We start from the raw sequence: 25917 nt of genomic DNA, 5'->3' as shown, positions 1-25917 counted from the left end.
ATATAACTGTTTAAAATAACTTAAATAAAAGGGCCTCGTTAAGTAATTAACTTTCACGTGATTTCCCTCCTTTCTACGATCCTGCGACATAATCACTTGGACGGACAGTAGGTAGCATGTCTGAGTAATTTTATCTGTGCGGGTCGGGCAGAAGTGAAGATAGAATTTACAGTACGTAAGGTACTCTTTTATAGAGTAGGTACAGAATTATTTCAACATGACTTACTAGTATGAAGGACGAAACTGGTAATTCGAATTAGATGCTATAGTCTATAGTGCGATAATATGCACAAAAGAACTGAAGCCTGTATGGAAATAAACGACCACCATTTTCAAAAATGTGTTTAAATATCCATATTATGATTATTTTTCAGTCTAACTTCATTCTCTATGTAGTACGCTAATATGCTGTAAACAGTATAATAAACACTGCATAATAAATACGTTCGCATGGATAACTCAGTTCGTGAGTAAAAACATTTATTGTTAATAGAGTATTTTGATTAAACAGAAATCTAATGAAAATTATCGAACTCAAAATCGCGATATTTCCTAGTTTACGTAAATGGATGCACTACTTTTCTTCCCTCCTATACCTAGTAAAGTGATTTGTTTGTATTACGCCAGTATCATCGAACTCCAGTCTTGGGAGGGGGCAGCAAACGGTGTTTCCGATTCTTAACTCTTGATCCAAAGGTATAGCCAGGTTAATATTAAAAAGTCCACATCTGTGGAGTAACGGTCAGCGCGTCTGGCCGCGAAACCAGGTGGCCCGGGTTCGAATCCCGGTCGGGACAAGTTATCTGGTTGAAGTTTTTTCCGTGGTTTTCCCTCAACCCAATACGAGCAAATGCTGGGTAACTTTCGGTGCTGGACCCCGGACTCATTTCACCGGCATTATCATCTTCATTTCATTCAGATGCTAAATAACCTAGATGTTGATACAGCGTCGTAAAATAACCCAATAAAAAATATTAAAAATGTTAGTAAAAATAAAATGATGACCCTGTACTTGTAGCTGTGGCTACATCCGACTATTCTTTCCAGTCATATAATTTTCAAGGAAATTCAAGTACAGTAGGCCTACCTGAAAATATGAAACAACCTTCTCTCAATTCTATTATTCCATCTACTGGTGCAGATATAGAGACGCAGAATTACTGCACTGAAACTCTATATGTACAGCTGTCAAAAGAAAAAGTGGCCGCTCTCCTCAAACAAAGTTCCCTTCGGGTATCTTCGCTACAATTCGGAGCCAGGCGATGTTACATGTTATTGGACCACGTTGGCTGATATCTACAGTTATAATTGAAGTATACTGTGTGTTATTCGATAGCATAATGGTAGCGTTCAGGCCTCTTATTCATGAGGTCCTGCGTTCGACTACAACCTCGTGCTTTTTATGTCCTTTTTTGTTCTGTTTTTGAGAGAGACAAACTAGACATAATGGCTCCTTTCTCTTTTATGATTATTTTAGTAATTAACATCAGGTTCATTAATATATTATGCCATGACTTTATCATTATCATTATGATATTGTGGCTGCAAATGGAAAGAAAAAAGATTTTATTCTCAATAAAATATCTTTCGTGGCATAAACATAACAAATTTACTGGCGTCGGCCTTAAAACATTCAAACAAGCGTTCAAAAACAAAACAAAAAGCCACAATTCAATATTTTGTCTATCTTCCTCTTATCTCGATCATCTTGTGGTCTAGTGGGCATGGAATTGACTAGTCTTTGCAAATAGCGACTGTTCTTAGACACGATATTCCAGGCATACTGAATATACACACATAAATGTTCTGTCCATGGGCAGGTCTTTCATTGCAAACCCAGCAACCTCCAATCTTTCCTATTTTCTGCCTTCCTCTTAGTCTCCGCATATGATCCACGTATCCTAATGTCGTCTATTATTCTTTTCAACCAGAGACCCAACCAATTCCTTTTTCTCTTTCTAATCAGTTTCAGCATCATTATTTCTTCACTCACTTTTTCAAACACAATTTTATTTCTTATTCTGTCTGTCCACTTCACACGCACCGTTCTTCTCCACATCCACATTTCAAATGCTTCAATTCGTTTCTCTTCATTTCGTCGTAATGTCCATGTTCTTTCCCCATACAATGCCACACTCCACACAAAGCACTTCACTAGTCTCTTCCTTACTTCTTTTTCCAGAGGTCCGCAGAAGATCCTTCTTCTTCTATTAAAAGCTTCCTTTGTTCATGTTTGCAGTTTTCTTGGGAAGGATAGGCCTAAATGCGGTAACATCCCGTTGCTTTCCGCACATCACTATCTCTTTCGCATCTTATTAAATTCCAGGGGGCGCAAGCGTGGAGATGAGGAGAGTGGATTTGACTAATTGGGCCCTCCGGACTTCACCGAAAGTCACGGCAAGGGTTAAATATTAATTCTATCAGGATGTTTGACCCGGTCAGAGTCCGGGAAATCTCAATTAGCCTTTGTCCCCCGCATCCTGGACTAGCTTCTAGGAATCATCAGAAAATCTTAGAGTGTGATTGGGCCAATTTTTCCGAAAATGTTTCCACACTTTTGCTCTCGTAGCTCAGCGGACGAACGTCGGAATTTAGATGTCAACGTCTCAGGTTCAATTCCTCGTTACTCCTTTTCATTTTATTGTGGTTCAAGATAGTATAATGTAATAATACAAAAAGAAAAACTAATACCAGTATTATGCAACTGGATTTTTCCAAACCTAATATTAAATTTATGTTATTTATATCGCTAAAGAACGGTTAAAATATAAATAAGTTGAATATTATTTATACAGTATCACTAAAGAACGATAACAGAATATAAATGATAAATATCGGTTTGTTTAATTAATATATTGCGAAAGAACAATAACAATATAAATAACTTGAATATTGTTTTATAATGCTAATGAAGGAAAACAATATAAATGATAACTTCAATATTATTTAAATCGCTAAAGAACGATAACAATATAAAAAACGTGAATATTATTCATATCGGAATTTCACAGATTTATTACAGATGTATTTAAGAAATTGTAGAAGAATACTAATTAGTAACAGTGTCCTATTTATTCTTCTTGGAGCCAAATTTGTAACTTTTAAAAGTGTGGTTACTATGTTGAAGTGTGAGTTGTAACGGATGCTTGATTTGTTATGTATGTGAGTCAGTTATGGAATGCTTGATGTCGTCGCAATGTCGTAATTATAGTTTGATTGTGTTTGTGTGACTATTGTGTATTAATTTATTATGTATGGTACGGTAAGCTGCATATTTGTGTTATAGAAGTGTTACGTATGTGTGTTGTTAATGTTTTTGTATGTTTCAAATTGATACCTGACATTTGTTTTGCAATCGCAATGCCTAATTTACGGATTGCTTATGTTTTGTTTACATCGCGTAAGCTAATTTAATTTTCTTTTCCATTTCTCTTTATGCTTATCTTTTTTGTGTATAAAACTATAGCCCTAACATACATATGTAAAATAGGGCTAACCCCCATTGGAGATACAATAATAATTATTATTCATATCGTTATAATACGATAACAGAATACAAATGATGACCTGAATTTTATTCATATCTCTAAAGAACGATAACAAAATATAAATAACGTGATATCCATAAAGAACAATAACTGGATATAAATGATAATTTGAATATCATTTACATCGCTAAAGAAGGATTAAAAAATAAAATGAAAACTTGAAGAAGGGCCGAACCCACGACCTTTGAATCATTAAACAAGCACTCTACCGCTGGTCTACGAGGCGCAGATATGGAACACTTTATAGTTCCGAACTCCTTGTACAAGTACATGCATCGTGTAACATCGCCGCGACCCGAAGTGGACTTTGAAAATATTCGCTGTTCACGAGTGCGGCCACTTTTTTTTTTGACAGCTGTACATCGGTACAGCATAGTAATGTTGTGCACATAAGTTGTTATAGCGAATAGTAAACTGAATAAATCGACTATAGAAGGGAACTGGTATAAACAGTAAGATATATGTGAATTAGTGAATAAATAATGAATAGTAAAAGCAAGGTAGAATAAGTATTAAATAGACGATGGACTGAGCAGGAATTGGGAAGATAGCTAGTGGGATTAGGATAGTTTGAATAAAGTGTACCGCAAAGGAGTGTTATTTGTAATGATTGTTAATGGTGACACCGCAGCCTATATGTGAAAATGTGAGGTCCAACATTACTTGTAAGAAATGCTGTGACGAAATATATATCCTATATCATAACGTATGAATATTGCATCTACCTATATGTTGATACAGCGTCGTAAAATAACAAAATAAAATAAAAATAAGAAAGTATTCCATTTACGTGGACATCTTTTACCATCAACAAAGCTATCCATCACTATAATTCAACCATTATAATTACGAAAACAAAGCCGCCACAAGAGTCACTTGTCACCATTACAACACCAGTCACTGCACCGCCGTCAAAACAGTTCTTTTAGCGCCGCCAGAAGTTACTTTCACTGCTATGAACATCGTCACTCTTCACCGCGACCACAACCGTCACTTTTAACCACCGCCACAATCGTCACTTTTCACTGCTTCCACAACCATCAGTTTTCAGAACCGTCACTTTTCACTGCTTCCACAACCATCAGTTTTCAGAACCGTCACGTTTCACTGCTTCCACAACCATCAGTTTTCAGAACCGTCAATTTTCACTGCTTCCACAACCATCAGTTTTCAGAACCGTCACTTTTCACTGCTTCCACAACCATCAGTTTTCAGAACCGTCACTTTTTACTGCTTCCACAACAATCAGTTTTCAGAACCGTCAATTTTCACTGCTTCCACAACCATCAGTTTTCAGAACCGTCACTTTTCACAGCTTCCACAACCGTCATTTTTCACTGCTTTCACAACCGCCACTTTTCACTGCTTTCACAACCGTCACTTTTCACTGCTTTCACAACCGTCACTTTTCACTGCTTTCACAACCGTCACTTTTCATCACTGCTTTCACAACCGTCACTTTTCACTGCTTTCACAACCGTCACTTTTCACTGCTTTCACAACGTCACTTTTCATCACCGCTACAGCCGTCACTTTTCACTGCTTTTACAATCGTCACTTTTCACTGCTTTTACAATCGTCACTTTTCACTGCTTTTACAATCGTCACTTTTCACTGCTTTTACAATCGTCACTTTTCACTGCTTTTACAATCGTCACTTTTCACTGCTTTTACAATCGTCACTTTTCACTGCTTTTACAATCATCACTTTTCACTGCTTTCGCAACCGTCACTTTTCACCACCGCCACAACCGTCACTTTTCACTGCTTTCACAATCTTCACTTTTCACTGCTTTCACAACCTTCACTTTTCACTGCTTGCACAATGTCACTTTTCACTGCTTTCGCAACCGTCACTTTTCACCACTTCTACAAACATCACTTTTCACCACCGCCACAGCCGTCACTTTTCACCGCTTCCACCACCGTCACTTTTCACCACTTCTACAAACATCACTTTTCACCACCGCCACAGCCGTCACTTTTCACCGCTTCCACCACCGTCACTTTTTACCGCTTCTACAAACTTTACTTTTCACCACCGCCACAATCGTCACTTTTCACCGCTTCCACAACCATCACTTTTTACCGCTTCTACAAACGTCACTTTTCACCATCCCCACAACCGTCAATTTTCACTGCTTCCACAATTGACATTTTTCAATAGGCTAAAGCCACAACCGTTAATTTAGCCACCGCAAATATCATTTCTTGATCACTATAACTACACAAACATCATAACTAATTGTCATTACCACCAGCACCAAAGTCATCATCATTTTCATAATTTTCACTTACCAATCATCACTTTCACCAACACGAGCATTCTCATAGAACCACCATCACTACCGCCTCTGCCACCATTGTTGTTATGATAACCAACTTTATTATCACGACCAAAGGTTTCAATTATTTGCTAATATTAACAATCTACCATCACCAGTATCATTTTAAACTTGTTGGCAGTAACATCACATTATTTTCTCCACAATCATTTCCGAAATCGAGATCATCACAACCGCCATAAGTGCTACTATAACTATTGATACTACCAATATCTCTACGATAGTTTTATTATGCCTAAAATCGCTATCATCATCTCCTTTATTATCAAAATATTGAGTCGACCTGGTTGGCAAGTTGGTATAGCGCTGGCCTTCTATGCCCAAGGTTGCGGGTTCGATCCCGGGCCAGGTCGATGGCATTTAAGTGTGCTTAAATGCGACAGGCTCGTGTCAGTAGATTTACTGGCATGTAAAAGAACTCCTGCGGGACAAAATTCCGGCACATCCGGCGACGCTGATATAACCTCTGCAGTTGCGAGCGTCGTTAAATAAAACATAACATTAACATTCAAAATATTGATCTTTTCTTGTTAGCTGTATCTCATTAAAGTGATGTAGAATCACACATCTACTCGTATAATGAATATAGCTTCTTTGTCATGAATTTATAAAGTTATAACAATTCTAGTTGTAATAGTCGTACTTAACTAAATGACGATATTGGTGATAGCAAGACTTGAATTATGGGCGACTTACCCAGCTTCTTGCGTGTGTAAGATAAGGTCTGGCAAGGCGAAGCCGCTTTATGTTCCTGTTTCTTGCCCAGATTGGAGTCTTCCTTGGATCATTACTCGGACAAAGAAAGCAAGAGAAGCACGTCTTGCGGCTCCAGGTCGCTGGGAATGAATCGCACGTGCAGTTATACAATTCCAATCCGTCCTTAAGGGAGGAATCCGTTCCATGGAAGGAGTGAGCTTTGCGAGACTTAATGGCAGATGCCGGGAAAAATGGAGTCCGAGTTATAAAATAAAAATAGGAAACAGCCTGTACTGCGTGGAGTATTTTTATAAGGATGGCATTTTTGCTTCGGTTCGTTTGATTGATGGCTTGAGAAAACAGATTGAAAATCGCTTCCCTTCTAAGACTGCTGTTATTTTCGACGAGTTCATGTTTCTGTGTTTATCTTTTCACTTCTCTGATTTAAACTGTTGGTCTGTTTCAGTTAGGCCTATATTGAGAAGTTACATATGACAATAAGCAGTAATAACAAAATTATAAATTAGGTATTTGTTTTATTTGAATCTACGACTATTCGTCCTGGAAAAATCATCCCGCGACAATTCGTCCCATTTGAATATACAACTATTCGTCGTGGAAAAATCGTACCTCGACAATTCGTCCCACTTGAACCTACTATTCGTTCCGGAAAAATCGTACCGCGACAATTCGTCCCATTTGAATCTACGACTATTCGTCCCGGAAAAATCGTACCGTGACAATTCGTCTCATTTGAATCTACGACTATTCGTCCCGGAAGAATCGTACCGTGACAATTCGTCCTATTTGAATCTACGACTATTCGTCCCGGAAAAATCGTACCGCGACAATTCGTCCTATTTGAATCTACGGCTATTCATCCCGGAAAAATCGTACCGCGACAATTCGTCCTATTTGAATCTATGACTATTCGTCCCGGAAAAATCGTACCGCGACAATTCGTCCTATTTGAATCTACGGCTATTCGTCCCGGAAAAATCGTACCGCGACAATTCGTCCTATTTGAATCTACGACTATTCGTCCCGGAAAAATCGTACCGCGACAATTCGTCCTATTTGAATCTACGGCTATTCGTCCCGGAAAAATCGTACCGCGACAATTCGTTCTATTTGAATCTACGGCTATTCGTCCCGGAAAAATCGTACCGCGACAATTCGTCCTATTTGAATCTACGACTATTCGTCCCGGAAAAATCGTACCGCGACAGTTCGTCCCAAACTAGTTGCCACAATGCGTTTTGGTACCGGTACAAGATTTGTACTGTGACAAATCGTTTCAAAGTATTTGTCCCAACATGTTTTAGTTCCACGTTTGTGCCAAATAAATCATAAATATTGCCAGTTTACTGTCGGCATTGAAAGAGAGGAGCCACCGTCTGCCGTCCTTATCAGTTCATCTGGTATGACTTCCAAATCATCGAGGAATTTAGGATCGGGAGGTAAATTTTCTTTACGAACCCTTTGGACCAAACGATTTATTGTTAATTTTTTTGGAAGTTTTAAGTACGTCTCACTTGACACCGCACTGACACTGCTTCGTTGGATGACTGCGCTGACTCTTTGATCTCTGCTAAAACTTCGATTGCTCTGCAAATGCCCCAATCAGAACCATGCGTATGATCACTTTCTTTCAGAACTTGATGTGATTCTACTTCTAAATGAATTCTAGCAGAATATTCTCCTCTTCTTTATCATCTCCATCCTGTTCTCTCCCTTCCTTCCCTATGCTTGGTGTACAAGTATCCTTTCCAAATTAATTTGGTTTTGCCTTTCTGAAATATGGTGAAATGAGGACGTTCCATGATGCTTAACCAGCATGTACAAAGAATTTTGATTTTGCTAAGGATTATTGCTAGAAAATTGCTTAATTATTTAAATTGTTTAATTATTAAAATTTCGCAATGGGATAATATATCGTGGTACGTCGTAGATTCGGGACGAAATATTCTTGGAACAATTTGTCGTGGGACGAATTGTCGCGGTACAAATTATATTCTTGGGACGAATTGTCGCGGTACGTATTTCCCGGTACGATTTGTCGAGCTCCCGTTTTATTTATTTTAGAATAATTTATTATTTATTATTATAATTATTACAATCAAAAGACTACAAAAATACATATTAAATATAATAGAAACAAAAATACATTTAAAAACTATTATGCCATTCTAGCATTATAAACAGGTTGTTACTACATCCAATATCGTGCGTAATAGGTTTATTATGGCACGCGTGCCAATAATAGCAATGGGGTATTCGCTATAACATAATACTGGAACGCGGATGCATGCAACTCGTCTGCAATTGAATACAGGACAGAAGGTAACGTATCATTTATTTCCAATCTTTAACAATTTTGTATCAATTTTGTAATATCACATAAAGCAGTTTTGTGATTCAGAGAAATTATATTAACAAAATAAAGGACTACTACTACTGCTGCTTCTGCTGCTGCTGCTACTACTACTGTTTCTTTTCAATTCAACTGAAATTATTAGGCCATTAAACATGCCAGTAATAGACTTCGTCATTTAGGATACATAAGAAAAAAGACTAAGCTACTATTTGGGGACATAACAAGAAAACTGTTTTGAGACCTTCACAAATTATTCAAGATAGAGCTCTAAGAAATCTATTAAGTTTTCATTATTTGACTTTAATTAATATCCAAATCAATTTCCTTTCGTTCAACCAGTTGAATTATTAATCAAATTAATTTAATGCTGTTATTCCATGTATAAAGTTATTAAAAATGTAATGCAATATTACGGTATATTTCAGTTTAATAAAGGTGGACATAATGATTCTACAGGGCAAAAAGATTTTTTTTCTTAGCATGGCTCAGTAACTTATGGTACGAAAGTGATTAAGCATTTTTAAATACAAACTTACAATCAACTTCCTTTAGAATACAAAGTTTTTACCAAATTACCGGTGTTTTAAGAAATGTAAAAAAAAACTATTCTGGGAAGTTTTTATACCATTAAGTACGAGAAAACAAACTGACTAGTCATACTAGTCGAGCAAAATATAATGAGGTGGGCGAGACCTCATTCATATTTGATACATATTCTGGGAAGATTATTTTTTTAATCCTCGGTAGGTTTATTTATTTGATGGTTTCAAACTTTTTCTTCTTTCTCCCTCAAACTTTAATGTTACCTTACTGTTCTTATTTATTTACTTTCTTTAATTCTTGTCTTAGGCCTGTTGTATTTTTCGCGGATCGTAGTTTAATGATTTTTTAAATTATATTGTACAAAATATGTATCTGTTCTTGTATGGCCCTTGAATATGAGTTTTACTCTTTGGGACTTATTCAATAAATTTAAAAAATCATACCATAAATGCATTTATTAATTTAAAACTTTCCTACAGATTAAAAAGGATTTTTAGAGAACTAATTATAAAAACTTTTTTTAAAACTTTTAACAGGTAAATTGTAATATTAGTTGGAAACCTTATTACATAATTTCATCCCCATAACAGAAAGTTACAGTCTTTTGTAATCTACAACATGGAATATTGATTTGTTCTCTATTTATAATTTCATGATCATGAATACTGACAACTAACAAGTAACTGTCGATATTTTGTCGAGTATGAAGCATTAGATCGTATACGTACAAATGCATGATTATTAATATCTGTAATTGAATGAAAAGTGGTCGACCGTGCTCAAGAGAGTTAGACATATGACATCTCAATGGCTTTCATTTGGGAAATCAGAACATTTTCAAATTTTGGTGCCGTTCTTCGAGAAGATTAAGGCATATCGGATTATCAACTGAAAGGAAGAAAAAGTAAACACATCTTTTATATAGGGGTGTGATATTTTGGTATTAACAATATAGACTACGCGAAATATGTTAAATCTTAATTTTTTTGAATGGAAAATGCAAATCCCTTAATGAAAATCCAGAGTTAAGTGAAATATATTTGTACACGATCGCACGCAGAAAGTTGCTCAATTTGAGTAGGGTGGCAGCACAGTCGCCTACTATAGTCCGGGTCAGCTTACTTATTACCCTAAGGGTGAAACCTAACAATTTTTCCCCCCTTATTACATAAGCTAGTGGATTATGGGTTTTCTAGTTTGCAGGTTGAATTTTCTTTTGCCAACTTTGTTTCGAATTTCGGTGCCGAGAAATAATACAACTGGTAGTGATTTTATAGGCCTAACTATTATGTTGGCAGCAGTGACACAAGTTGCCTGTAGTTTAAATTCTGAAAATTCAAATTGTTCTAGATTTCTGAAACCATTACTGAAAGCTAGTGACCTTTGAACATACCAATAATTAATTAATATCAGTATTAATATTAATACATAATAGTTATTGTATGTGTTGCTGTGTATTGTGGTTACAATTTCAAGATTAGAGTCAGGTAGGCTAAGTGTAAATAAATATAACATATTTCGTGTGATACATGTCCTTGGATAATCGATAGAAATAGCATTTCACATTTTAATTAATTTCTTTCGTGTTTAGACTTCTATTACAATAATAGAGTATAACTATTCTAAAGCATACATTTCGAACTGGCATTCGTTTTGGAAATTCATACTAATAATTTTACGTGATCAAACAAACTACATTTTTAGGTTAGGTCTCGTAAATCATAAACAGTTTAATCAAAGCAATGAATTTCATGTTGTCACACAAAATACATTTTAATATTAGATCATGTCCACACCTGTGGAGTAACGGTTAGCAAGTAGCCCGGTTTCGATTCCCGGCCGGGGCAAGTTACCTGGTTGAGGTTTTTTCCAGGGTTTTCCCTGAACCCAATATGAGCAAATGCTGGGTAACTTTCGGTGCTGGACCCCGGACTCATTTCACCGGCATTATCACCTTTTCATTCAGACGTTAAATAACCTAAGATGTTGATAAAGCGTCGTAATCTAATAATGAAATAAATAAATATTAGCTCATACACTAATCTACTAACTACTAACAATGTGCGAGAGGTCCAGAAGAAAAATATACTCTTTCACAAATTATTGAACCTTTTAGAAAACATCTCCCCAACATAAAGATGAGATGTGGTAAATAAGCAAGATATCGTTATTGTCAATAATAATAATAATAATAATAATAATAATAATAATATTATTATTATTATTATTATTATTATTATTAATAATAATATTATTATTATTATTATTAATAATAATATTATTATTATTATTATTAATATTATTATTATTATTATTAATAATAATATTATTATTATTATTAATATTATTATTATTAATAATAATATTATTATTATTATTAATATTATTATTATTATTAATAATATTATTATTATTATTATTAATAATATTATTATTATTATTAATAATAATATTATTATTATTAATAATAATATTATTATTATTATTAATATTATTATTATTAATATTATTATTAATAATAATATTATTATTATTATTATTATTATTATTATTATTATTATAGTACATGGCATTGTGTGATTTTATCCACTTTTGGTGAAATCTAGTATTAGTTGGCAACACTGAAGAGATGGCCAAATTAGTCTTTCAGGAATTACTCTTACGTGATCCTCAGTACACTTGCGGCGCCGATCCACCGGATGTAGTGTTGCCAATTTAACGATTTTCTTCACCACCATCTAGTGATAATAATATTTTCTCTATTGACTTTTCTATCTAACGACTTTTGAATTACTGTTTACCGATTTTCCGGACATTTCAGTTGGCAACACTGGCCGGTTGCTCCAGTTCGCATGTTGTTGGGTTCAGTAGTCCAATCGCATGAGGTACGATGAGTTGGGATACAAATAAAACGAAGGTTGTAATTGAATACTGCGGAAAACACATTTTGTTGGATTTGCGGGATCCCAGTTACAAAGATAATAGGGAGAAGATGAAGTTGTGACAAGAAATAGATTTGAAGTTTGATTTTTCGTTGAAGGAATCAAAAGACAAAAATGAAAAATACTTGAAAACGAACTTTTATACAAACAAGAAGAAAAAGAGCAGGTCTAGTCAAAGTGATCATTGGGTGCAATTCGCTTCTCTATCTTTTCTTCTTGAGGTTGACGTGACAAGAAACTCCTTTCTAATATGTTTACCTGTTCAGAAATTTTACTCGTATGGGTGAGAATATTTCCATTACATTCTGAATAAGTCATTACGAGATATGTCACTATTTACGGAAATCTGTCTTCACCACATCTTTCTCTGAATACCTTACCTCTCGCTATTCGAAATGAGGTAAGCCGCAGCAGCAACTGTCTGCAATGACATCTCTGCACAAACTCGCTGAAAAAATTAGAAGCAAACAGTCGCACTGGATGTAAATGGGTCGTCAACATGCTGCAACGATTTTTATTGACAGCATGCTGCGTGGAAACACGGATTGCGACAAATAATCGCATGCTATAGGCAACCAAGTTGCTTCAAGTTGTCTGAGTCTAAAGGTTCCCTAAGGGGTACAATATCTAAGTTTTAAGAATGGAAGCCTACACTATGATGGATCATCGTAAAAAGAAAAACACAAACAAAAGTTGTTCTTTGAAAGTGGAAATATGAACGATTTTTATATTAGCTCGCGCAAGGAACGATTACCGAAACGCAATAGTGGCGTTGCTGTCTGTTTTGACGTGTGTATGTAGCGTTGCTTACGAGATTACACAAGCTGGCGCATACCGCTTGAAAAACGAGTCTGAAGTGGTTCCCTCGTAATGCCAATTCCGCCGCTCGGAGAGCTGTTCTGCCCTAAATATTCATAGCAGAACACTAAAATGACATTGACATTTGGGACATTTAAAGGACTCACCATTGCTTATTAAATGCTTCGTACAATATTTTATGGACAATAGACGTAATTTCCAAACTTCTACTCCTCAATTATATTACAATAAAAGGCTGTCATTCTTTATATTAAAACATATTACATAAAAACTGAGGGACTGTCTGCTCTGTACTTCAGTTCATACACCAAACATTTCCGGAAATAAATTAACTTGACATCTTACATATACGCACTATAGCCTACCCTTTTCACCTAATATTATTAGTATTGTTATTAAATAAGATATTGCAACTAATTAAGGTACTGCATTATCTTTAATTTCCTTGAATTCATAATTAAGCATTTGCAAGAAGGCCTAACTTTTCCCTCTCTTTAAAAAAAAATGCGAACGTCACAATAACTGAGAAGTATAATTATTGCGCGATTTTTTCTTGCAGTGGTGAAAACATTTCTATAGGCCTACTGATTAATCTATTGAGCATAGTAATAGTAAACGCTGTAGTATTTTAGTGCGTGTAAATATATTTTGAATGAGCATTTATTAAATTAGGAAGTTAGCCTGTAATTTATGTGATTGAAATGGTTTACTGCTGTGTGCCATTGTGCAAATCGAACCAGAATAAAGAATGTGATTTTTCGTTTCATTGTCTTCCACAAGATGAAGAACTAAGAAAGAAGTGGTGTGTAGCCATTTCTCGCGAAGGGGACAAACCAAGGACTCTTTGGACGCCAAACAAGAAATCGCGTGTCTGCAGCAGACATTTCAAAGAAGCTGATTTTAGCATTAGCACAACATTAAAACGTTTGCTTCCTGATGTGTTACCATCCGTCTTTGATAATTTTCCAAAATATAAACAAAATGTTTCAAACATAAGTAGACGCAACAAAAGAAGAATAACAGAAGTGGTGAAAAATAAACCCAATGTTGAACATAGTACATCAGCTTTCAATGAAGCAAATGTTTCAATTGAAGAAATCTATGAAGCACATAAAAAAACTATATCCACACAGTGCTCAATTGAAAGTAAAAAAATTCCCAAAGCCATTACATTACAACGTAAAAAAATTACTAGGACAATTCGGAAACAAAATCAGCTTATTGGAAAACTAAGACAGACAATATGTAATTTAAAAAGCAAGCTATAAAGATACGACCTGTTGGTACTGAGTTCTTCAAATAGCAAAACACAGACAATTTTCGAATATAACTTAGCTGAACAAACTTCAAATAACACTGTAATATGCTTGGCATATTTATAATATTCGTACTCAATCAGTAATGCACAATTAATCGAACTATTTTCACGATACACAATGCTTTGTAATGGTACTATTCATCATTTCTTAGGGCAGCGAGGCGAACCTAGCGGCAGAAATTGTCATGACTCACAGAGACCTACTCTCGATCGTGCTATGCGCCAGCTTGTGTAATCTCGTAAGCAACGGTATGTAGACACGCCAAGGGGGCGAGAGCTACAGGCCGATGGAAGTACTGTCTCTTCTAAGAAGAAGAACAAATGAGGACATCGCTGTGGAAATAAAGAACGTAGCAAGAGGAAAATTTGAAGCTAATTAAACGCGCAACACATGTTTACGAATGAAATAATAATACCGTGCGATACAACACACGTATTCCCATGCAATGGAGCAAACTAAAGTCGTAATGTAACTATCACAACGCAAGACTGATTCTATCGATGTCATTTCTCTTCCGACTGTACTCTTGAATATCATTCAATCTATCTCGTGACCTTTCCTGTCGCCTTCTCTTCCTTATAGTATTGTTTCATTCGCATTCCTTCCGTCGATATTCCCTGCTTTCGAGACCTATAGTTTGAGTTATGTTTGGTTGTAATGAGGTTATGTTCAATGTAAACAATTATGGGACAAAACCAAGATAGATGCAAGTTAACTTACATTAACCCAGCGAGGTGGTTCATGCGTTCCGCATTGGACTCTCATTCAGAATGTACGCGGTTCAAATCCCCGGACCGACCAATCTGACTGCGTTTTTTCCGTGGTTTTCTAAGCAAGTGCCGGGTTGGAATTTTCATTGCCACGTTCCATTTCTTTTCCTCTTTCCTGTATAAAAAGAATTTAAATTTAATGTAATATAATTAATTTTCATCATCTAGTTTCATAGGCATATTAAAGTCATGACGCATGTCCTCATTCGATTGCAGGAGGGGCGTTCTCTCCGAAACCGTCTCTGGGTCGCAAGTCTTTCGCAATATCTCTGTCAGAATTCATTTCTTAAGAGCACTTCCGAGGGCGCTTCGACACCTTAGAAGGGCCGTCGGAATGAATCCTGTGCTGCTTGAGTGCTGTGAGTCTTCACACAGCCTCCGTCCAGTCAACATATAACACACAGTCTTATACCTCTCCAAAAAAAAATAATAATAACCTCACAGCTTCGCTTACAACAGTGGTCGTCAGCACTCGCTGAAATGTGCAATGGGTACGCGGTGCCGTCCCGTGTGCACCGTCGTGCAACAGGGAGAGGTAGAGAGCATACCCGCTAGCAACTACGAGAGCACTATAGTGCACTGCGTTTTCCGCGGGTAAGAGAGGCTAGCCCCAGCGTGCTCTGTGCTGACGACCCCTGGCTTACAATAACACTCAACACCGCTCATAGATTGCGGATGTCTTCTTTTAACCACTTCCCTGATTAATCCGAGTTAACTCGGGTTGCTAACATGTGTCAAAATTTATTAACCCAAGTTAACTCGTTTGAGTCCCATTGTCTATTTCATAGTGATTTTTTAGGTATGTAAGAAAATTAGTGATGTACAGTGATTCTGCAATATTAAATGACCTCTTTACCAAAATAAAAAATGACACTTTTTTTCACAAAACTGGTAAAATACAAGTAAGGGAAGAGGTTAATACAAGTTATATTTAAGACCAAGGTTAACTACGTTTGTAACGTTCAATTCCATGTCATCAACTTAATATTAGAAGATCACGTTTCTTAACAGGAAATATTTCGTTCCATGTGACATCGTCACTATCAACATTAATAGATTTAACAAAAGTATCAACGCTTGAACAACTCAACACTTGTATTTTAACATAGACATATCAATACATTATCGGTCTAAATGATATTTTATTATATCCACAGTAAAAGGTATAAGATAAGACAATCAAATCTGTGTGTAAGCAAGTTGTGTGAAAAAAAAAAACAGCTAAATTTGTAAGCAAGTCTTCATACATAACACATTATATGATATTTCCCAAATTTTAATATTCTTAAACTATGGAGACTTGTACTTTTATATTAATTATGCACATTAGGTTAAGGTTTTAATTAGTGACAATAAGGGCATATGGTATACAAAATAAGATATTATTATATTGCATTTCAATCATGCATCTGATGATGTCGTTAGGCACGACGAAAACGTTAATACCTAGAATAAATATGTAATATAAAGGTTCACACCTATATACAAGATGTTAAGTCATTGACGGAAATATCAAATCATTCGTTGTATATCAAAGACTTATCAGATAAAATTTCTTCAGAATGAATTGCAAAATTGGCGATATGAAGTTAAGGCGGGGGGGGGGGTGTAAGAGGCCCATCGAGTGAGCGGGTGAGAGGTCTCATGCGATCGGTGGGATGGTACATCTCATTCTCATTCATCCCATAATTCGGGGCGCACAATAGGCCTCTGTCGAGCCGACGTGCTGAAAGGTCGTCCCTAACCCGTCCCTAGCCATTCGATGCTACTGCCGCTACCGCTACTATTAACTTTTATTAATAAAATTTAAATTAAACCAAGACGTATACAAATATGTACCAAACTGTATTAAAAATAACAGTTTCAGTAATAATTTCCACACGGCCTACTTCGGAAAGACGATTTTAATCAGTTATCCCGCACTAAATTTGCATTTTGCTTCGGAATTGTACGAATTTACTCACCAAGGAAAATAAAACTAGAAAAACCTTAACAGACTATAATTCACCAACTAGCCACGTGTAACAACTCTGAACTCGGAAACAACAAACTAATGTGAAGAAGATTATTCAAAACGAAATTGAATGAGAGCGTAGATTCTGGTGCTGCACTCTACGTTCAATATAAACGGCAAGTAAGATGTGTGAATGAAAACAAAGGAATACGAACTGCCATGTTATTATTAAGTAACCTAAATGCAAATTTGAGCAGCAGGCTACAACGTGTGCATAATGCGTGCGTCCGTTATATTTGCAATATTCATAAGTATGATCATGATTCCCCGACTTGCCAAATCTGTCTTGTCTAAGGCTAAGTGATCCACGAGCCTTGCATTCTATTATTCTCTTATTTCAAATTCGGCGCACCACTACCCCAATCTATTTGGCTTCTCGTTTTCAAAATTTATCCGCATATCATCAGCTAAGTACCACGTCTCATCATAACAATTTACTCATTATACCTTACCACAAGACATATTTATATTCTTCATCCTACACAGTTTCAGTTGCTAGAAATTGGAACTCGCTTCCGAGTGATGTAAGGGGTTGTTGGACAATAACTTCATTTAGGTCAAAATTACATAAATTCTTGCTTAACAGATTAATTAGCCTACTGATTAATATTTGTTACTTATAATGAAACTAACATCTGTTCATTCTTATTATTACAATTAATTTCTCTAAATAGAATACAAAACCTCTAATGGCAAAATCTCATTACATTAATATTCTCATTATATCAATATATTTTTTATTTAGGCCTATAGTTTGCTTCCTATAACATAGTTATAGTAAACTTATATTATATTATTTCTCATCATTCTAACCAACTAGCTATCTCAAATTAATTATAATTCTTTACATATTGGATGTAGATTGAATTTAATTACATTAGCTTATAAATTAAGTTGTTACTTTTCCTTACAGGTTGTATATCAATTTAATTAAACATGTGCTAGTCGTTAAAACTTAACTGAAGAATATTGTCAAAGAATCTTTTAAGTGTATTGTAAATATTCATAATTTAAATATGTGTGTAACTGTTGTATTGATTAAGGCTGGTTGAGTGGAAGAGAAGGCCTTATGGGCCTAAATCTGCCAGAAAAAATAAAACACTCTAGTCTGTTCTATTCTATGAACGAGACAAAAAACAAAATCTAAACTATTTTAAAAATCTTTTCGAACCTAAATTGGTAGCTTGCAAAGAGATCCTGTACGGAAATAAAAGTAACCTATGATATCCCTGGGTAACTTTAGGCAAATATGACAAGAGATCACCGCTCGGCGCTATGGGGAAAAACAAAACAAAAGTGACATAATTACAGTATTCAGTTTTCTTTTTCTTTGATACTTTGTACAGCCACTACAGCTTCTATAATAGTGGACTTATTTCTTACTGAACAGTCTGCATATTTTGTGGTTCGGATGGAATTGCACTAGAGTGCACTTCCACCCCACGAGAGTGTAATACGACTACACGGACTGATACATTCTGTACGTGAGTCAGAACACTACATCACTCCGCACCGTTTTGAGTGAATACTATTGAAATGATGATGATATTGAAATGGAGCGTGACGTATAAATAATAGTGGGAAATAGTAGAACCCCGAGAAAAACAATCAGGAACTTTTGCTGTGTTTACAACAAATGCTACTCCAATTATCACCGGGATTCGAAGCCGGGTGTGCAGTCATTGCAAGCCAACTGAGGTACCAAAGCACGCGCAATACGATATTCAGTACTATAACAGAAGCTAAATCTCTTCTCTATCAGAAACCAAATGAATTTGATTTGATTCTGGATCCTCTGCCATGGCGAAGAACTGGTATTAGATTGTGTAATTCCATAGCAGTAAATTCGAAATTAATCAACTAATTCTTTTTGGACATAAACGTTATTTTGTTATGAAAAGGGTAGGGAAAACCATTTTTTAAATTCCCCGCATTTGAAACGGCATCAAATAAATGACTTTCGAAATTGCGCTATACATTTGTTTTTTGCAGTTGTGTGCGTAATATAGTGATCAATGGCATAGACCACTTAGAGCCAGGCAGTCCGCGGGTCAGATAAGCGTTGTGCCCCGAATGTAAATGCATATCGTAATTTATACTCTGCACATGCAGCAACACACTGTTTGAATGTTTGTTTCTGAGCAATAAAATTCTAGGGGCCTAACTATTAGTGGGAATAATGGATAAATGGTGGCCGGCTGTGGAGCACGCAACGGCTGTGGTGCAGGTTTAAGACCGTGTGAACATTTTGCCTTAGCTCTTTGCCATGTTCCGTGTCGGTGGAATATGTTAAGGGCATAAAACTTTCGGCATTTCGGAATTACTACCTAACAACTACTACTACTACTACTACTACTACTACCTCTACTACTACTAAGTTACTACCACCTCTACTACTACTACTACTACTACTACCTCTACTACTCCTACTACCACCTCTACTACTACTACTACTACTACTACTACTACTACCTCTACTACTACTACTATCTCTACTACTAGTACTACTATTACTATCACCTCTACTACTAGTACTACTATTACTATTACCTCTACTACTAGTACTACTATTACTATTACCTCTACTACTAGTACTACTATTACTATCACCTCTACTACTAGTACTACTATTACTATCACCTCTACTACTAGTACTACTATTATTATCACCTCTACCACTAGTACTACTATTACTATCATCTCTACTACTAGTACTACTATTACTATCATCTCTACTACTAGTACTACTATTACTATCATCTCTACTACTAGTACTACTATTACTATCATCTCTACTACTAGTACTACTATTACTATCATCTCTGCTACTAGTACTACTATTACTATCATCTCTGCTACTAGTACTACTATTACTATCATCTCTACTACTAGTACTACTACTACCATTATCTCCACTACCACCATTATTTCTACTACTACTACTACTATTACTACTACTACTACTAATACTAGTCACCTACTACTATTACCTCTACTACTAGTACTACTATTACTATCACCTCTACTACTAGTACTACTATTAGTACTACTATTACTATCACCTCTACTACTAGTACAGTACTACTATTACTATCATCTCTACTACTATTACTACTACTACCATTATCTCCACTACCACCATTATTTCTACTACTACTACTAGTCACCTGCTACTATTACCTCTACTACTATTACTACCATTACTATCACCTCTACTACTAGTACTACTATTACTACCATTACTATCACCTCTATTACTAGTACTACTACTACCATCATCTCCACTACCACTATTATTACTACTACTACTACTACTACTACTACTACTACTTCTATTACCTCTACTACTATACTCCCGTCGCTCTAATTTCTGGCAGCCAATCGCGTTGCAGGTCGGCTACATTTAAAAGTGTGCGTCTTGTGATTCGCTTATGAAGACGTTATTCATTTCTTAAGGCTGGATAAATACTTAATATAATCGCCCGCCATTTTGACTCTTTCGTTGGCGTTCGCAGAAACCACAAGAAGATGTTATTTGCCGCTCAATTATTTGCTGAATTATAGTGCGTTTGATTTATTATCATAGGAGCTACAACATGATAATGTTTAACGGTGGTGGCAAATAGATTCCTCGTCTGGTAGCTCGGCAATGAAAGAACAAAAATGGCGAACGACACTACTTACCTAGACTTTATAGATCCTTCACTTCCTAAGGCGTAAGCAAAGAGGAAGAGTCACGCCGGGAATAACAGCGTCGCGACTATAATACTACTATTACTATCACCTCTACTACTACCATCGTCTTCACTACCACCATTATTTCTACTACTATTACTACTACTACTACTTCTGTCATCTACTACTGTTACCTCTACTACTAGTACTACTATTACTATCATCTCTACTACTAGTAGGCCTACTACTACTACTACCACCATCATCTCCACTACTACCGGTACCATTATTTCTACTACTACTACTACTACTACTACTATCACCTACTACTACTACTACTACTACTACTACTACTACTACTACTACTACTACTTTTACTACTACTATCACCTCTACTAATAATATTATCATCTCTGCTACTATTATCACCTCTACTACTACCACCTCTACTAATAGTACTACTACAGCATTACCTCTACTACCACATCTAATACTATTACTAGTGGTGGTAGTAGTATTGGTAGTGGTAGTAGTATTGATAGTGGTAATAGTAATACTACTGCAACCTCTACTATTACTATCACCACTACCACATCTGCTACTACTACTACTACTACTACTACCTCTACTACTACTACTGCTACTACTATTACTACTACTTCTGTTACTACTATTTTACGACGCTTTATCAACTGCGATGGTTGTCTAGCGTCAGAATGATATTAAGGTGATAATGAGTACAGGGTTCAGCGCCGTAAGTTGTTAACAAGCATTTGCTATTAATGGGTTGAGGGAGAATCCCTGTAAAAAAACGCAACAGGTATTTCCCCTAACCAGGATTTGTACCCGGTCCTGCTCGTTTCACGTTCAGACATCTCAACCGTTACTTCACTCTGGTAGACTTATTTCATTGTTAAAAAATTTTTAAAATCATGGTTTATTTAACGACGCTCGCAACTGGCGATGTTGTATTAGGGTCGCCGGTGTGCCGGATTTTTTACCGCAAGATTTCTTTTAGATGCCAATAAATCTACTGACATGAGCTTGTTGTATTTAAGCACACTTAAATGCTACCGATTAGCGCATCTGTCCGCGAAATCAGGTGGCCCGGGTTCGAATCCCGGTCGGGACAAGCTACATGTTTGAAGATTTTTCCGGGGTTTTCCCTCAGTCCATCATGAGCAAAAGATGGGTAACTATCGGTGCTGGACCCCGGACTCATTTCACCGGCATTATCACCTTCACTTCGTTTAGACGCTAAGTAACCTGAGATATTGATACAGCGTCGTAAAATAATCCATTTAGAAATAAATAAATGCCACCGACCTAGCCGGGATCGAACCCGCAACCTCGGGTGACAGAAGGCCCTCTACCGACTACACACCACCCACGTCGACATTTCAGTGTTGTGCTTGGTCGAATTAGATGGTACCAAAACGGTAACGGCAATGTAACAATGTATCGTTTGCAAAGTGATATATTCCAACACTATGACTTCGTGACTAACAACACGATTGAAATAAATGTGGTCTCGATCGGGTATACTACTACGATGCGAAATGAACTTGGTGGTGGCCGCGGCGACTGGCTGCCGTTTTTGTCGTGGGTGAAAATTTCCGGACAGAAGGTCTATATCTCGCAATAGTCACACCCATTTTTTGCGATTATTCATAACAGTCTTTATATTAAAAAATTTGTCTTCTTAATTTGGACAATAATACATTATTTTATTTGTACAGGGACATCATTTCATTTTTAATTCAATTTTTATTGTGCCTGAGTTTTTGAATGTACGTCACTCCCACCCCCTCTACTAGTAAACTCCAACCGTCCTGCACACAGAACTAAGGCCGCGTATGCAGTCAAAGTTAGTGAGTATAGTACGTTCCATAAATATATTCGCGTTTTCCAGTGACGAAAGAGCTTTCAATATTGAATCATAGTCCATTTTCGCACAGGTACTGTCGTCCGTATGCTTACGTCGCATCCCGGTTTCCTTCACCCGCTTCTGCTCGCCTCTCTGTAAAGACTAGTGGCTGGGCTGTCTTAGCTCTTTTCTGAAATCATTAAATTCTGTTAGGAATTGGACGTCTACGTAATATTACAGACGTGGACAAATTATTAGCAAAATTTAAGATTTTTATTATATATTTTTACAAAATATGTTTCTTCAATTTAGACTACAGTTGACATTTTCGTGTATTTCCAAATTATTAGCAAAATTGAAGATTTGTATTGTATATTTTTCAAAATTTAACTCCTCAATTTGGACTACAGTTGATATTTTTGCATATTTACAAATTATTAGCAAAACTGAAGGTTTTTGTTGTATATTTTTACAAAATTCGATTCTTCAATTTGTACTACAGTTGACATTTTGGATATTCCGAAATTATTAGCAAAACTGAAGATTTTTGTTTTATATTTTTACAAAATTTGACTCTTCAATGCAGTTGACAATTTTGCTAATTTACAAATTATTAGCAAAATTGAAGACTTTTATTATATATTTTTACAAAACTTGACTCTTCAATTTAAACTACAGTTGACATTTTTGCATATTTCTGTCTACTGTAATGATGGAAATATCCAAAATTGTCAAATGTAGTCTAAATTGAAAAGTCAAATTTTGTAAACAGAATTATCATAAAAATTGTCCATTTTGTTAATAATTTGTCCACGTCTGTATACAAGTGTTTAAAATAACTTAAATAAAAGGGTCTCGTTAAGTAATTAACTGTCACGTGATTTCCCACCTTTCTACGACCCTGCGAAAAAACCACTTGGATGAACAGTAGATAGCATGTCTGAGTAATTTTATCTTTTCGGATCGGGGAGAAGTGAAGATTGAATTTACAGTACGTAAGGTACTCTCTTGCAGAGTAGGTACAGAATTATTTCAATATGAGCTACTAGTACGAAGGAAGAAACTGGTAATTGGAATTAGGTAAAATAGTCTATGGTGCAATAATATGCACAAAAGATCTGAGGCCTGTATCGAAATGAACGGCCACCATTTTCAAAAATGTGTTTAAAATATCCATATTATGATTATTTTTAAATTTAACTTCACTATCTATATTGTACGCTAATGTGCTGTAGACAGCATAATATACACTGTATAATGGAATACGTCCGAATGGATAGCTCGTTCGTGAGTAAAAACACTTATTGTTAATACAGTACTGTATTTTGAGTAAACAAAAACCTAATGAAAATTATCAAACTCAAAATCGCGGTATTTCCTAGTTTATGTAAATGGATGAAAAATTTTTCTTCCCTCCTATACCTAGTAAAGTGATCTGCTTGTATTTTACGCCAGTATCAACTAACTCCAGTCGTGGAAGGGGGTAGCAAACGATGTTTCCTGTTCTCAATCGTTAATCCAAAGGTATGGCCAGGTTAATATTAAAAATGTTAGTAAAAATAAAATGATGCCCTTGTATATATTTTTAATGGCAGTTCGACAAAATAATACACAACCCAAATAATTGGGTGCTGTTTTGAATATGCTTATGCGAAGACCATTGCCTAAACGAACACAGAATATCACAAAAATGTACCTTGCAAGCAGTTCCAATGAGAATATATATGTTGGACTATTGACAATAATTTGATTGCGTAAGTCGCTGTACAGGCACTGACTGAGCTAGTGATAACAGTAGATGTAGTTTTAATTCAAATCATGAACATTACTCGAAAATGATGGTGGGTAGGGGGTCTTGTAGTCTATGTAATGAACGCTATTGCATGTGGTTCTCTGAATGGAAGCTAATGGACGAGCCTATGAAGGAGACAAAAACTATAATAGATGCCCCTACCATCTAGTGAGATTACGTCTAGCGAAAAAGCATAGAATGAAAGTCTGAAGAAGAGGGAAAGCTCTGTAGTGGTGAGGGGCGGAAGAAGACTTTTTAATCGATGTCGTCTGTGATTCTGATTTCCATATTTAAAGCGGCTTTCGGTACATCTACAGGAATTTAAAATGAGAACCCCCCAACCCTTCCATATTTTGTAAGACTTGTGCGTTGTGGATGCGAGTTATGCTACGGTTGGAAAATGTGAAATAGCGATCTGAATACAGACAGAGAGAGAGATAGAGAGAGAGAGATTTTCTTAAGCCTTGCTTTAGTTTCCCTCATTTTCTTTATCGGCTTGGTTTTCCCATCTTCCTGTTTAGACTTTTAAACATCTCTAATGCATCTTGACCTTATCTGTGTAACAAGTCTTTCACTATATTCTACCTCCCGTTTTTTTTTTTTTGGCGTCATTTCTTTAAGCAGAGATAGATTGACTCGGAGAAAGAGTGAGTTAACCTACAAGTGAAGTATCATTTAATTCTCCAGTCGTTTAGAAAATGTTTAGAGTTTAAAAAATTTCAGCTGTTGTATAGAACTTCTCATTTTTCTATTGTGCATTATAATATAAAATAATGTTTCTTGAGTTTCTGAAAATCTTGTCATGATCTATAGAATTGCATAACACAGGAAACGAATTCGTAATTACAGTACTTACTTACGAGTACTGACTGGCGTTTAACGAACCCGGAAGTTCATTGCCACCATCACATGAGTCCGCCATTGGTCCCTATTATGAGTAAGATTAATCCAGTCCCTATCATCATATCCCACTTCCCTCAAATCCATTTTAATGTTATCCTCCCATCTACGTCTCGGCCCCCCAAAGGTCTTATTCCTCCGGCCTCCCAACTAACATTCTATATGCATTTCTGGATTCGCCCATACGTGCTTCATGCCCTGCCCATCTGAAAGGTCTGGATTTAATGTTTCTAATTATGTCAGGTGAAGAATACAATGCGTGCAGTTCTGTGTTGTGTAACTTTCTCCATTCTCCTGTAACTTCATCCCT

This window comes from Periplaneta americana, chromosome 3 (genome assembly GCF_040183065.1).
Source record: "Periplaneta americana isolate PAMFEO1 chromosome 3, P.americana_PAMFEO1_priV1, whole genome shotgun sequence".
NCBI classification, from domain to species: Eukaryota; Metazoa; Arthropoda; class Insecta; order Blattodea; family Blattidae; genus Periplaneta; species Periplaneta americana.
This window is presented reverse-complemented; position numbering follows the sequence as displayed.